This window comes from Chiloscyllium punctatum, chromosome 12, assembly GCF_047496795.1.
Source record: "Chiloscyllium punctatum isolate Juve2018m chromosome 12, sChiPun1.3, whole genome shotgun sequence".
Lineage (NCBI taxonomy): Eukaryota > Metazoa > Chordata > Chondrichthyes > Orectolobiformes > Hemiscylliidae > Chiloscyllium > Chiloscyllium punctatum.
The window spans coordinates 15,491,869-15,506,598 of record NC_092750.1 but is presented as its reverse complement, the minus strand read 5'-3'; positions in this window follow the sequence as shown (position 1 = coordinate 15,506,598).

The window sequence follows — 14,730 nt, the reverse complement described above, 5'->3', positions numbered from 1 at the left end:
ACAGCTTGCAAAACTTAACAGCATATGCGCAATGAGCTTGGGACAAAATTCTGATTGTGGCTAGTTTCGTTATGATTAGTAATTGAATTTTGAACAAACCCATCTAACAAAGCTCAGCCAAAATACGGCTAAGTCCTTTCTATCAAGGCCATAAATGTGTGGTGAAGAGTTTCTGTGGTCAGCCATGTTCAGAATCTTTATTGGCCGCTAAGAGAAACATGTATGATGATGGCATGCTCATGGTCTCACTGGATTAGCATATGATATTATGAAGATCAGCTTGCTTATTGACCAGAAAGGATCAGGATCCACTGAGGGAGATTTCCTTTTGAGTAGATAGAATACCTAGAATGTGGAAAGAGGCCATTCGGTCCATTGAGTCTGCACTGACCCTCCAATGAGCATCCCAGTCAAACACAACTCCCTCACTCTATCCCCATAGTCCGACATTTACCATGGCAAATCCACCCAGCTTGCTCATCCTTGGACAATAAAGGCAATTTAGCTTGGCCAATCCATCTTACCTGCCATCTTTCGACTGTAGGAGGAAACTGGACCACCCAGAAGAAACCCACACAGACACAGGGTGAACATGCAAACTCCACACAGACAGTCACCCAAGGCAGAAATTGAATCCAGGTCCCTGGCGCTGTGAGGCAGCAGTGCCACCATACTGACCCTGAAGAGGAATAAAAAGGAACTCACATCCTGCCCAACACCATCAGCATGTGCTAACCATTACATCCTGTTCAATCCTGTTCCACCATTCACTTTAATTATGGCTGATCTGCCATTCAGCTCCATCTACTGTCTTACTCCAATTTCACTTCATACCCTCAACTTTACATCAAAACCATCAATTCCAGTTTCAAAATTTTCAATTCACTTAGCAATAATAATTTCTGAGGGGGCAATTCCAAATTTCCACTACAATTTCTGTGAAGATAGGTTTCCTAACGTTGCATCTAAACAACCTTGTTCTCATCTTGTAGTCTTGCAGCACACTGTACAAACTCAGTAAATTATTTTTTAAAAATTGATCTTCCCAAGGTCAGATTTGCATCTTTATATTGATATAAGGCTAAGATGATTTGTTGTTTCCTTAATTCGTTCATGGGTTGTGAGTGTCAGTGGCAAGGCTATTGTTGATTGCACAGCCCTAATTGCCTTTCACCCGAATGGCTTCCTAGGCTATTACAGTCGGCCATTAGGAGTTGCCCACATTGTCATGAGTCTGGAGTCATGTGCTACTAGACCAGGTAAGGACAACAGATTTCCTTCCCTCAGGACCATTGTTGAAGCTGCTGGGATTTTACAACATTTTGCTGAAATACACAGTCGCATTCTCAATGGTGAGACTGACTTTACATTCCAGATTTATTGATTAAATTTAATAATTGCTTCAAATGAAATGATATTAGTCTCCATTTCCGCTGATCATGATTTTGACAGAATCGGATTTGAGGGTTTTACATTACTCTCCCGGTCACAAACCAATAATTGTGCAAATGCATCTTTAGTTTCACCAACAAATCTTGTATAATGTCATCCAAGGTGGACTTGTGGTGCCGTGGTAGTGTCCATACTGCTAAGCCAGGAGGCCCAAGATTAAAGTTCTACCTGCTCCAGAGCTGTGTGATTGTATCTACTGAACAGGTTGATTAGAAAATATCTGACATTCTATCTAATAATAAAACAGCAAATTGCTACTTTCAATGAAAGAAAACCATTCACTTTGAAGCAGTGAACAGTCCTCTTTTTAAGGTATGATGTCCTGTGTGTCAGCGCTGTTTAAACAGACCATGAATATGATGATGAACTGCACAGTTAAAATGATAACTACATCTAATTGCCCTGTGCAAGAACAGAGTGTACCAGACATTTCAAACCAAATTTAAAATCAGACCAATAGTATAAATAGGTTATTTGCAGTGCATCGAAATAAGTTTTCTTTAAATGATTCATTAAGCATATGTGCTTGTGGGGTTTTTTTTCTGAGTTGAAAACCAATGAAACTTGGATAAAAATCAAAGAGATTTTGGTACAAAGAGAAGCCATTTGACCCTCTGTGTTTGTACTAGTGCTAGCTCCTCTCTCTGAACTAGCAAATCCTATTTTCCTCCTCTTAATTTATAGAAATTTCACTAAATATAACGTTGGTAGGTGTGTACAGGAATTAAGAATCTGTTCCCTGAAAGCCTTCACTCAGTTGATGTGTCGATGCTACTGAATCATTCACCTTTACAGCGCCAAATGAGGCCCTTCAGCTTATCTCTAGCACCTTGAGAGAGAAGAATCTAAATTTAAGTCAATCTCCTGTTCTCATTGCGTTGTAACTGCCTCTGCTTCAAATTTACCTTGAATAGAAATGTAGGCTTTTGCTCAGTCGCTGGTGACGCAGCAGTAACCTCATTGGGTAAACAATCCTGGAATCCAAGCTAATATTCCAAGGCTATGGATTCAAATCCCACCAGGACAGCAGATGGGATTTAAAGTTAGCCTCAGTATGATGTCCATAACAAGGGATCATTGATTGCTGTAAAGCATATCTGGAAAGTGGTGTGGTGGTTGAATCCTTATGTCTGAGCCAACAAACCTAGATTCAGGTCCCATCTAGATCAGAGTTGAGTCATAACATACCTAAACAGGTTGACTAAAAATGTTGGGTCTATATGTGACTGCAATGTGGTTGATTCTTCAAAGGCTTTGGCGAATTTGGGATTGGCAATACATTCTGGCTTTGCCAATATTGCTCACATCTTATTAGAGGTAAAACTACTTATGTGCTTCAAAGACCATCTGTGTAAAGAAATTTCCCATATCCCATATCACAAGACACTTCCTAAGTTAAAATGTGTCCAGCTGAAACTCTCTTTGATCTCTGTTCCATTGGAAACAATAAAATGACAAGAAATAGACTCACAAGTAGCTTTTGCTAAATGGCAGTTTTTTCTCAGAATATCCATGGTGAATTTATGTTACACAGTCTCTTAAAGCTGTGAGCAGCTTTCTACAATGACTTACCCAGCATTGCCTCAAGAACAACAAACAGAGAATGCTGGAGAACCTCAGTGGATCTGGCAGTACCTGTGGACAGAAAAACAGAAGTAACATTTCGAGTCAAAAGCGTCTTCCTAGAGAAGATTAACTCGAGGGAATAAATTAGCAAAATCAATCTTGTTTGATATTTCATTAGAAAACTAGATTTCATTACTGGACTAGTTGGGATTGAGGTTCACAAGGAGGAGGTGTTAGAAATTCTGGAAATAGATAAATCTCCGGAGCCGGATAGAACTTATCCTGGGATTCTCTGGGAAGCCAAGGAGGAGATTGCTGAGCCTTTGGCTTTGATTTTTATTTCGTCATTATCTACAAAAATAGTACCAGAAGACTGGAGGATAGCAAATGTTTTTCCCTAGTTCAAAAGAGGAGTAGAAACAACCCTGGTAATCATTGACTAGTGAGCCTTACTTCGATTGTGGGTAAAGTGTTGGAAAAGGTTATAAGAAATAGGATTTATAATCATTGTGATAGGCGTAAGTTGATTAGGGATAAGTCAAAATGGTTTCGTGAGGGGTAGGTCGTGCCTCAAAAACCTTATTGAGATGGTGACCAAACAGGTGGATGAGGGTAAAGCCATGGATGCGGTGTATATGGATTTCAATAAGACATTTGATAAAGTTCCCTATGGTAGGCTACTGCACAAAATAAGGAGGCATGGGATTGAGGATGATTTAGCAGTTTGGATAAGAAATTGGCTAGTTGAAAGAAGACAGAGGGTCATGGTTGATGGGAAATGTTCATCCTGGAGTTCAGTTACTAGTGGTGTACCGCAAGGATCTGTTTTGGGTTCACTGATGTTTGTCATTTTCATAAATGACCTGGATGAGGGTGTAAAAGAATGGGTTAGTAAATTTGCAGCCAGCACTAAGGTCGGTACAGTTGTGGATAGTGCCGAAGGATGTTGTAGGTTACAAAGGGACTTCGGTAAGCTGCAGACCTGGGCTGAGAGATGGCAAATGGAATTTAATGCAGAAAAGTGTGAGGTGATTCACTTTAGAAGGAGTAATGGGAATGCAGAGCATTGGGCTAAGGGTAAGATTCTTGGTAGTGTGGATGAGCAGAGAGATCTCGTTGTCCATGTACATAGATATTTCAAAGTTGCCATTCAGGTTGAAAGGGCTGATAAGGCTTATGGTGTGTCAGCCTTTATTAGTAGAGGGATTGAGTTTCTGAACCATGAGGTCATGCTGCAACAATACAAATCTCTGGTGCGGCCACACTTGGAGTATTGTATGCAGTGCTGGTTACCGCATTATAGGAAGGATGCGGAAGTTTTGGAAAGGGTTCAGAGGAGATTTACTAGGATGTTGCCTGCTATGGAGGGAAAGTCTTGCTAGGAAAGGTTGAGGGACTTGAGGCTGTTTTTGTTAGAGAGAAGATGGTTGAGAGGTGACTTAACTGAGACATAACATAATTGGAGGGTTAGATAGGGTGGACAATGAGAGCTTTTTTCCTCAGATGGTAATGGCTACCACAAGGGGGCGTAGCTTCAAATTGAGGGGTGATAGATATAGAACAGGTGTCAGAGGTAGTTTCTTTACTCAGAGAGTAGTAGGGGCGTAGAATGCCCTACCAGCAACAGTTGTAGACTCGCCAACTTTACGGGCATTTAAATGGTCATTGGATAGACATTTGGACAAGAATGGAATAGTGCAGGTTAGACTGGTTTAGACTGGTTTCACAGGGTGCGCAATGTCGAGGGCCAAAGGGCCTGTACTGCACTGTAATGTTTTATGTTCTATGCTCTAAACCTGGACCATTAAACCTTTGCCTTTGACTACAACTTGCATGGTAAAATGAACACAGCTAAAGAAGGGAGATGTTAGAACAGATGAACAAAGAGGTCAAACAAGTAGGTTTTAATTATCCCCAGAAAAGGAGGCAAAAATTAAAAGTAGAAAAAAAGTAGGAATTGATGGATTTAATAGCACAACAACTGCAAAAAGGCCACTAATCCACGAAAGGTGTATAATAGGACAGAGATCAAGGAACCAATTCTGAAAGAGCCTGATATTTGGTGCCTATGTAAATTCTCAATGAAAATAACCAGATTTAAGCATTGGCTGATCAGTTGTAATGGCGATGTTTAGAAATAGCTTCCATTTGTGAATTCACTAAAGTTAATCCTGTGTAAACCACCTCTACTATCATCTCACTTTAATCAATAGCGATCTCAACATCCTCTCATTGTGACAAATGGGACAATCATTTTCTGTTCAAATTAACAGGCTGCCTCATAGGAAATGAATCTTTGAAATATAGGTTTTGTTAGTGGCAGCAAAGAAAAACGTAACAGCTAATTATACACCACCTGCAATGATGATCCTTTAATAACTTCAAGCATTTAAGGTGTCATCTAACCTATATAATTGTGAAGTAGTCAATTTTACCAAGCTACAGGCTGCACAGTTTTAGTGAAAACTGCTGAACAGTCCAGGAGCTAAAGTTGATTAATAGCAAAATGTTTGTAGTACTGATAATCCCTGCAATGGAGAACATGTTGAGATGTCTTGATGAAGAAGGAGAGAAAAGATGGGATCAAGTGTGTCTGTCTGCCTCTGAAAAAATTGAAATGGTTTTTAGATTACTTGGCAGCTGGTCTGAAAGAACCTGTATAAGTTGCAGAAAGTAAGGTGTGAATAAACCATGATTATGGCAGCTATTCTGCAGGCATGTTAATCATTATGGTAGTTGACGGTTTTGTGGTGACTGAAGAGGACAGTCCTTCATCTGCAGATTGTGAACAGGAATTCCTGATTTGGAGGGGTTCTGCTATTTGCAGATGTCTTCTGTTGTCTTCACCTTCCTCCATAATCCTCATGCCATATTTATTTGTTGCTGTTGTGCATGTGCTGTCCCTGTTAGCAACCTCCAGTTCCCACACGTAGTGCCCAGTGTCAATCAATTCCAATCTCCCTTTGAAGTAATTGCAAGGCTCATCAAGTTTAAGGTTTACTATACGGGATTGTTTATGGGATTCTGCAATCTGCCTGTAGACTGTAACTGCTGCAAGAAAATGTATTCAATGTTGGTTCTGTTGGGCACATCCCTGTTTGGGATGTGATCCAGCCGTTTGATATTCTGGATGGATCAAAGAGAGTGGAACCTATGATTCTGACTCGTACAGAAGGGTCCGTCAGGGAGCTGTACACAGAACAGTCAGGGTCTACTCAGTTATCTATAGGCACCACCGGTCCAAGTCAGTCAAATGGGGTGGGCCATGATCAATCCTGGGGGTCTTCCTACAAGAATTCAAGGTGGCTGGGGGCCTTATCAGGGGTCACAATTGCACAAGGGAGACTAGGGAACGCAGTTGTGGGAGTTGAAGGCAGCATGTCGGGATGCAGGAGGGAACAAATTGTGAAGGGGGAGTGCAACTCAGCACTTAGGTGAGGGAGACAATACAACATGGGAACAACATTACAAGGAGCTCAGCACACAGTCAGCAGCACCCTTGTCTCAATTGGGAGGGGATTCAGTGCTCTACGGCTGGCATGATCACTGAATCTGCCCAGATCTTTGAGGGGTAAAGGGAAAAATGAACAGTTAAAAAAATGTCAGGACAGGGACAACTGGGGGAAGAACCAAGCCACTGGGGGTTGATGGGAAGGGCAATCAATTTGAAAATTCGCGAGGAGCTGCCTAAACTGATGGCCACACTTGTGATTCACTTGGGGAGATAGGATAGTGAAAGCATTTGGTATGCTTTCCTTTATTGGTCAGGATATTGAGTACAGGAGTTGGGAGGTCATGTTGTGGCTGTACTACACGTAGGTTAGGCCACTTTTGGAATATTGTGTACAAATCTGGTTTCCTTCCTATCAGAAAGCTGTTATGAAACTTGCAAAGGTTCAGAAAAGATTGACAAAGATGTTGCCAGGGTTGAAAGATTTGAGCTAAAGGGAGAGGCTGAATAGACTGGGGCTGTTTTCCCTGGAGCGTCGGAGGCTAAGGGATGACCTTATAGAGGTTTACAAAATCGTGAGGAGCATCGATAGGGTAAATAGCGAAAATCTTTTATCTGGGGTGGGGGAGTCCAGAACTAGGGAGTATAGGTTTAGGGTGAGAGGGGAAAGATATAAGAGACCTAAAGGGCAACTTTTTCACACAGAGGGTGGTGCATGTATGGGATGAGCTGCCAGAGGAAGTGATGGAGGCTGGTACAATTGCAACATTTAAAAGACATCTGGATGGGTATATGAATAGGAAGGGTTTAGAGGGATATGGGCCAAGTGCTGGCAAATGGGACAGGCTTAGTTTAGGATATCTGGTCAGCATGGACAAGTTGGACCGAAGGGTCTGCTTCCATGCTGTACATCTCTATGACTCTAAGTGCTGTTTCATTTCATCCTCCTCCAAACAGCAAGTGTTCAAGGGAGCTGGAAATGCCTGCCTGGGTAAGCATTTCATTCTGTGAGAGAAAGGGCTTCACTTTTGAGCAATGTGAGACCCTTCAAAGGGGCATTAGAAATGAAAAAGTGCTCACACTGTACCGGTGAGAAACATCTGCAATCTCAAAATACAATCTGTGAAACATGCACATTGATCCATTATGTGGAGTCCACATCCTTCGCATCCCCCCCCCGCCCCCCCCCCCCCCCCACCCCCACCCCACGCTCTTGAGCACATCATTAACATTACAAATTGAACCCACTAATGGCTGTGATGCACAAGCAATGTACTGGAGCTTGGAAAGATTCAGCCTTGTTAGTCTTGCAGCCAAGCTGTTAGTCTGCAGCAATCTACCTGCCCAGACATACCTCAGCAAACTGAAATCTGTTTGTGAGTCAGTCACAGCGTGCTTGCTGTTTTCATTAACATCTGTGATCAACAAAAATAAGCAACATAGAGTCCCTACATTTGAAAGCAGACTATTCAGCCTGTCAGGTCCACATTGACCCTCTGAAAAGCATCCCACCCAGACACAGTCCCCATAACTCTGCATTTCTCATGACTAACCCATCTAGCCTACGCATCCCTGGACACTATGGGCAATTTAGCATGGCCAATCCATCTAACCTGCACATCACCAGATACTATGGGCAATTTAGCATGGCCAATCCACCTAACCTACGCATCCCTGGACACTATGTGCAATCTAGCAGGGCCAATCCATCTAACCTGCACATCCCCAGACACTATGGGCAATCTAGCGTGGCCAATCCACCTAACCTACACATCCCTGGACATTATGGGCAATCTAGCATGGCCAATCCACCTAACCTGCACATCCCGGGACACTATGGGCAATCTAGCAGGGCCAATCCACCTAACTTGCATATCCCCGCACACTATGGGCAGTTTAGCATGGCCAATCCACCTAACTTGCATATCCCCGGACACTATGGGCAGTTTAGCGTGGCCAATCCACCTAACTTGCACACCTTTGGACTGTGGAAGGAAACCCACCCAGACAGAGGGAGAATGCGCAAACTCCATGCAGACAGTCAGCCGAGGCTGGAATCAAAGCCTGGCACTGTGAGACAGCAGTGCTAACCACTGAGCCAGTATAACCAACAAGTTGAATTTTGATAAATGGTCAACTACAAGCGTCATAGGCTAGAACATGAATAAATTGACCAGGACAGTGAATGTTCAGATTGGACTGCATAGAGACACAATGAATAGCTTGAACAGTATATGTTGAGAAATTCAATTCATTGATCTTGGGAGGGGGGGGGATGGAAATCGGAATGAACATCATATTTTACCCATCTCTAATTATGGGTCCCATGAAATATATTTAATCTTCTAATCCCCAACACATTAGCTCTGATGCTATCACTCTCAGAACAAATGGAGGCATCACAGGATGCAAGTTAAAATTGGGCTGATTGGACCCTGAAATGTTAATTTGAAGAAGGACACTAGTACCAGGACAGCCCTGGTAATTATAGGCCAGTGAGCCTTATTTCGGTTGTGGGTAAGGTGTTGGAAAAGGTTATAAAAGATAGGAATTATAATCATCTGGAAAGGAATAATGTGATTCGGGATAGTCAACATGGTTTTGTGAAGGGTAGGTCGTGCCTCCCTATACTTATTGAGTTCTTCAAGAAGGTGACAAAACAGGTGGATGAAGGTAAGGCAGTTGATATGGTGTATATGGACTTCAGTAAGGTGTTTGATAAGGTTCCACACAGTAGTCTATTGCACAAAATAAGGAGTTTCAGGATTGAAGGTGATTTAGTGGCTTGGATCAGAAATTGGCTAGCTGAAAGAAGACAAAGGTTGATGGGAAATGTTCATCCTGGAACTCAGTTACCAGTGGTGTGCCACAAAGATCTGTTTTGGGGCCTCTGCTGTTTGTCATTTTTATAAATGATCTGGAGGTGGGTGTAAAAGGATGGGTTAGTAAATTTGGAGATGACACTAAGGTAGGTCGATAGTGGATAGTGCTGAAGGATGTTGTGGGTTACAGAGGGACGTAGATAAGATGCAGAGCTGGGCTGAGAAGTGACAAATAGAGTCTAATGCAGAAAAGTGTGAGGTAATTCACTTCGGAAGAAATAACAAGAATGCAGAGTAGGGGGCTAATGGTAACATACTTGGCAGTGTAGATGAACAGAGATCTCAGTATCCAGGTGCAAATCTCTGAAAGTTGCCACCCACGTTGATAGCATTGTTAAGAAGGCATATGGTGTGTTGGCATTTATTGGTATGGGAATTGAGTTTCGGACCTATGAGGTTATGCTTCAGCCGTACAAAACACTGGTAAGGCTGCACCTGGAGTATTGCGTAGTGTTCTGGTTACCGTATTGCAGGAAGGATGCAAAAGCTTTGGAAAGGGTTCAGAGGAGATTTACTAGGATGTTGCCTGGTATGGAGGGAAGGTCTTACAAGGAAAGGTTGAGGGACTTGAGGCTTTTTTCGTTGGAGAGAAGAAGGTTGGGAGGTGACTTTATTGAGATTAGATTACTTACAGTGTGGAAACAGGCCCTTCGGCCCAACACGTCCACATCGCCCCGCCGAAGCGTAACCCACCCATACCCCTACATCTACATCTACCCCTTACCTAACACTACGGGCAATTTAGCATGGCCAATTCACCTGACCTGCACATCTTTGGACTGTGGGAGGAAACCGGAGCACACCCACACAGACACGGGGAGAATGTGCAAACTCCACACAGTCAGTCACCTGAGGCGGGAATTGAACCCAGATCTCTGGCGCTGTGAGGCAGCAGTGCTAACCACTGTGCCACCGTGCCGCCCACGGTTTAGATAATCACAGGGTTAGATAGAGTGGACAGTGAGAGCCTTTCTCCTCAGATGGTGATGGCTAACAGAAGGGGACATAACTTTAAATTGAGGGGTGATAGACGTAGGACAGATATCAGGGATAGTTTCTTTACTCAGAGAGTAGTAGGGGCATGGAATGGCCTGCCTGCAACAGTAGTAGACTTGATGACGTTAAGGACATTTAAACAGGCATTGGACATACATATGGATAATAATGGAATGGTGTAGGTTAGATGGGCATCAGATTAATTTTGCAGGTCGGTGCAACAACATTCTCTGTTCTATGTTCTATAGGCCCCCCCTTCTTCAGCTGGGTGTGCTTAGCAAGTTACAAGCTTAAAACTACTTCCATAGAACATTAGCTTTAAAGTCAGTATTAAGTAACTGCAAATGTTCCACCAGGTACTTAGGGTCAAACATGCAGTGTTTATCTTCTTTTGTCTGGATTGTGCACTAACACAAGTCCAAACATTAGAGCTGTTGTAATCTAACACTAGACTTATATTCAGCTCCATAGGAAGTCACTTGTTGGCTCAGACTCGTCTGAATTCTTGAATTGAGTTGACGAGGTGAAATGACATTCAGCACCTTGTCGGGAACTTATTTATTTTTTTCGAATGATTTAATTTAAGATGCAGGCTAAACATAATTTGCAGATTGTAGGCTCATTGGACTTCAGTGCACTGTGAGAAACCTGTTATTATTTCAGCTGTATTTGATATAGCAGGCAATAACAGATATTAGCATGCAGTTAAGCAGGTCCCAAATTGAAGGTTGCTGTGAATGCAAAGTGCTCTCCCTGTAATTACACCAAGTGGCTTTTGAACTGACATTGCATAACATAAACAGAGGCGCCGAGCCAAAATATTTAACCAAATATGTTTACCAAATAGCTCAGCATAGCACTGAGTTCTGATGCCAAGTCATTGTTTATGTCACTTAACTGGTCCTTAAGATCTTCCACTTGGTAAGCAACTTCCCCAGGACTGTCCACAGTTTAACTCCCAGAGTTATCTGATCTACTCAGTAGATAGTACGCACTGCTGCTACTGAGTGTCAGTGGTGGAGGGAGTGGGCGTAGTGCCAGTCAGACACGCTACCTTGTCCTGGATGGCGTTACATTTTTGCGGTGTTATTGGAGCTTGCATTCACTCTGCCAGCTGGACAGTATTCCATCGCACCCCATGAGGAGGCTCATATAAGGTCAATATCTTTCCAATAGGCATTCTCAGCATTCCTCCTGAAATTTGCACATGGCGGCGCCTACGTGAGTAGGCATGTAAAGGAAAAGATGACGAGTGCTCGGTAGGGAACTACAAGTTTGCATGAGTTGGTATAGTGAGGGTGACTATAAAAGGTCATGAATGTGACTGGGGGGGGGGGGTAAAGTATGGCACAAGAGATAAGACGGACTGTTAAGGATGGGTACATGGGTATAGGATGCTCAGGGACTATGAAAGGAGATTAAAATGTGGGGACAGGCTGGCAATTCAGTTGTAGACAGTTCCACACAATGTCTCTCATTGTCAATGGGTTGGAGAGAAATGAAAACAAAAGAACCACCTTAATTTCTCATGCCTGAAAAACCATCACTGCTGGAGTTGTTTAGATTAGATTAGGTCCCCTACAGTATGGAAACAGGCCCTTCGGCCTAATAAGTCGACACCGACCCTCCAAAGAGTAATCCACCCAATCCCATACCCTATATTTACCCCGGACTAATGCACCTGACATTATGGGCAATTGAGCATGAACTATGTACCTGACCTGCACATCTTTGGATTGTGGGAGGAAACCAGAGCACCCAGAGGAAACCCATGCAGACACAGGGAGAATGTGCAAACTCCACACAGACAGTTGCCCAAGACTGGAATTGAACCCGGGTCCCAAGCATTATGAGGCAGCAGTGCTAACCACTGAGCCACCTGAATAGGGGTAAAAATAGGTTCTGCCACCCTCACTACTATTAAATAGTTATGCCAATAATTGCAGTCTAACCTCCTGGAGAATGGGCCACTGTTATGGGCTACTGATATTATGACTGGACAAATCAGACTCCAGAATGCAATCTGGCTTGACAGATCATGTTTTGTCTTGCTGTTATTTAACTTGGTGATCTTGCACTGAAACATAAAAACACAAAGATACAGATTTGGTTTTAACAATGAAACAGACATTATTCACACAAGAGAAACAAAAAAAACTAAGTAAGTGTATACCAGTATAAAGGATCTCAAAACACATGGCAAAATAAAGCGCCATAAACTCTCCAACACCCTCAATTTACAGTCACTTCCCTATCAAATATGTAGGTTGATTTAGGTTGAGATCATTACACCAAGGTAAATTATTCGCTGAACAGCTCTGAACAAGGTAATTTTTTTTGGAGGAAGTATTCAGACATTCATAAAGGTCTCTTTTGAATAAACAAAAACTCTCCCATGTCTGGGCATTTCTAAGTTAAAACTAATACCTGACTATTCTCAATCCAACAGCAAAATAATGTATTATAGAACATAGAACATAGAACAATACAGCACAGAACAGGCCCTTCGGCCCGTGTTGTTGCGCCAACCTGAGAACTATTCTCAGCTCGTCCCCCTACACTATCCCAAAATCATCCATCTGCTTATCTAAGGATCCCTAATGTGGCTGAGTTGACTACATTAGCAGATAGGGCATTCCATGCCCTTACCACTCTCTGTCTAAAGAACCTGCCTCTGACATCTGTCTTAAATCTATCACCCCTCAATTTGTAGTTATGCCCCCTCGTATACGCTGATGTCATCATCCTAGGAAAAAGACTTTCACTGATCTTTTTCTCTTTCCTGTTGCAAAACTCCACAATATAATCAAAGTTCCGTTAACACTCCAGGGAGCTACTCTCTGACACATACTACATCAGGGTTCCAAAAAGATGCATAGCTCATCACAAAAAAGACCAACACCCATTAGCTACTAATTAAACTGGAAATGTTTTATTTGAATGATATATATATTGCACATCTTTCTTCACATTACATATCGAAAATGTCATTGACATTTTTCATGTTGGGCATCAGAGTATTCAGGAGACAAGAGGAGAAAGGAGGGTGGTAGAATTTTAAGGGCTTTCATTATTAATGTCTTTCCAGTACTCTGGAACCATCTAATTGCATTGAAATTATTTCACAGATAATCAGGCATCTGGGAATTCGTTTTCACATTTGGACATGGCAGCCAAATTTAACTGTAATTTTATAACATGGACTGTTTTTCGTACAAGCATATAAGGAGCTAACAGAATATTAGAGCAATGCATGTTTTCCCCTCCTCTCCCCACACTGCTGGAGTTTCAAATGCTCCTTAAAATAGAGAAGAACACATAGGATCTGGGCTCCAATCGTCAGGGCTCCCAATTGGGAGGAGCTGTGTTCAGGAAAGTCCACATTTGACATGTGGGAATTGTTTGAAGATCCGCTGATGAGATTTCAGAACCGACATTTTCCAGTAAGGAACAAGGACAAAGGTTGCAAGGAACAGGACCCTTGGATAACGAAGGAGATTATGAATTTAGTCAAAAGGGAAAAAGAAGCAAATGTATGATTTAGGAAGCTTCACGCAGGCAGGGCACATGAGAAATAATAAGAAAACAGGAATGAACTGAAGCGGGGAATTAGGAGAGCAACAAGGGGCCATGAAATTACCTTTAGCTGCCATGTCCAAATGTGAAAACGACTTCCCAGATGCCTGATTATCTGTGAAATAATTTCAATGCAATTAGATGGTTCCAGAGTACTGGAAAGACATTAATAATGAAAGCCCTTAAAACTCTACCACCCACCTTTCTCCTCTTGCCTCCTGAAGGGTTATAGAGACTCCCAAGGCATTCTATACATGCATTAAAAACAAGAGGATAACTAGGGAGAAGGATAAAGGAGGGAACTTGTGCTTGGAGGCAGAGGATATGGATGAGATCCTAAATGAGTACTTTGCATCTTCATTTACCCAGGAGAAGGACTTACACACATTTGATAAAGCATGGCCTAATTGGGGACCGTCAGCATGGCTTTGTGCAGGGTGGGTGAAATTTTACTAACTTGACTGAAGTTTTTGAGAAGGTGACAAAAGTGATCGATGAGGGTAAAGCAGTGGATGTTGTCGACGTGGATTTTCGCAAGGTTTCCGACAAGGTTCCTCATGGTAGGCTCATCCAGAAGATTTAGATGCATGGAATCCACAGTGACTTGGCCGCATGGATTCAGAATTGACTTGCCAATAGAAGGCAGTGGATAGTGGTGGAAGGGTGTTTTTCAGGCTAGAGGTCCGTGACTAGTGGTGTTCCGCAGAGATCCATACAGAAACCTCTGCTGTTTCTGATATATGTAAATTACTTGGATGAAAATGTAGATGGGTGGATTAGTAAGTTTGTAGATGATGCCTAGATAAG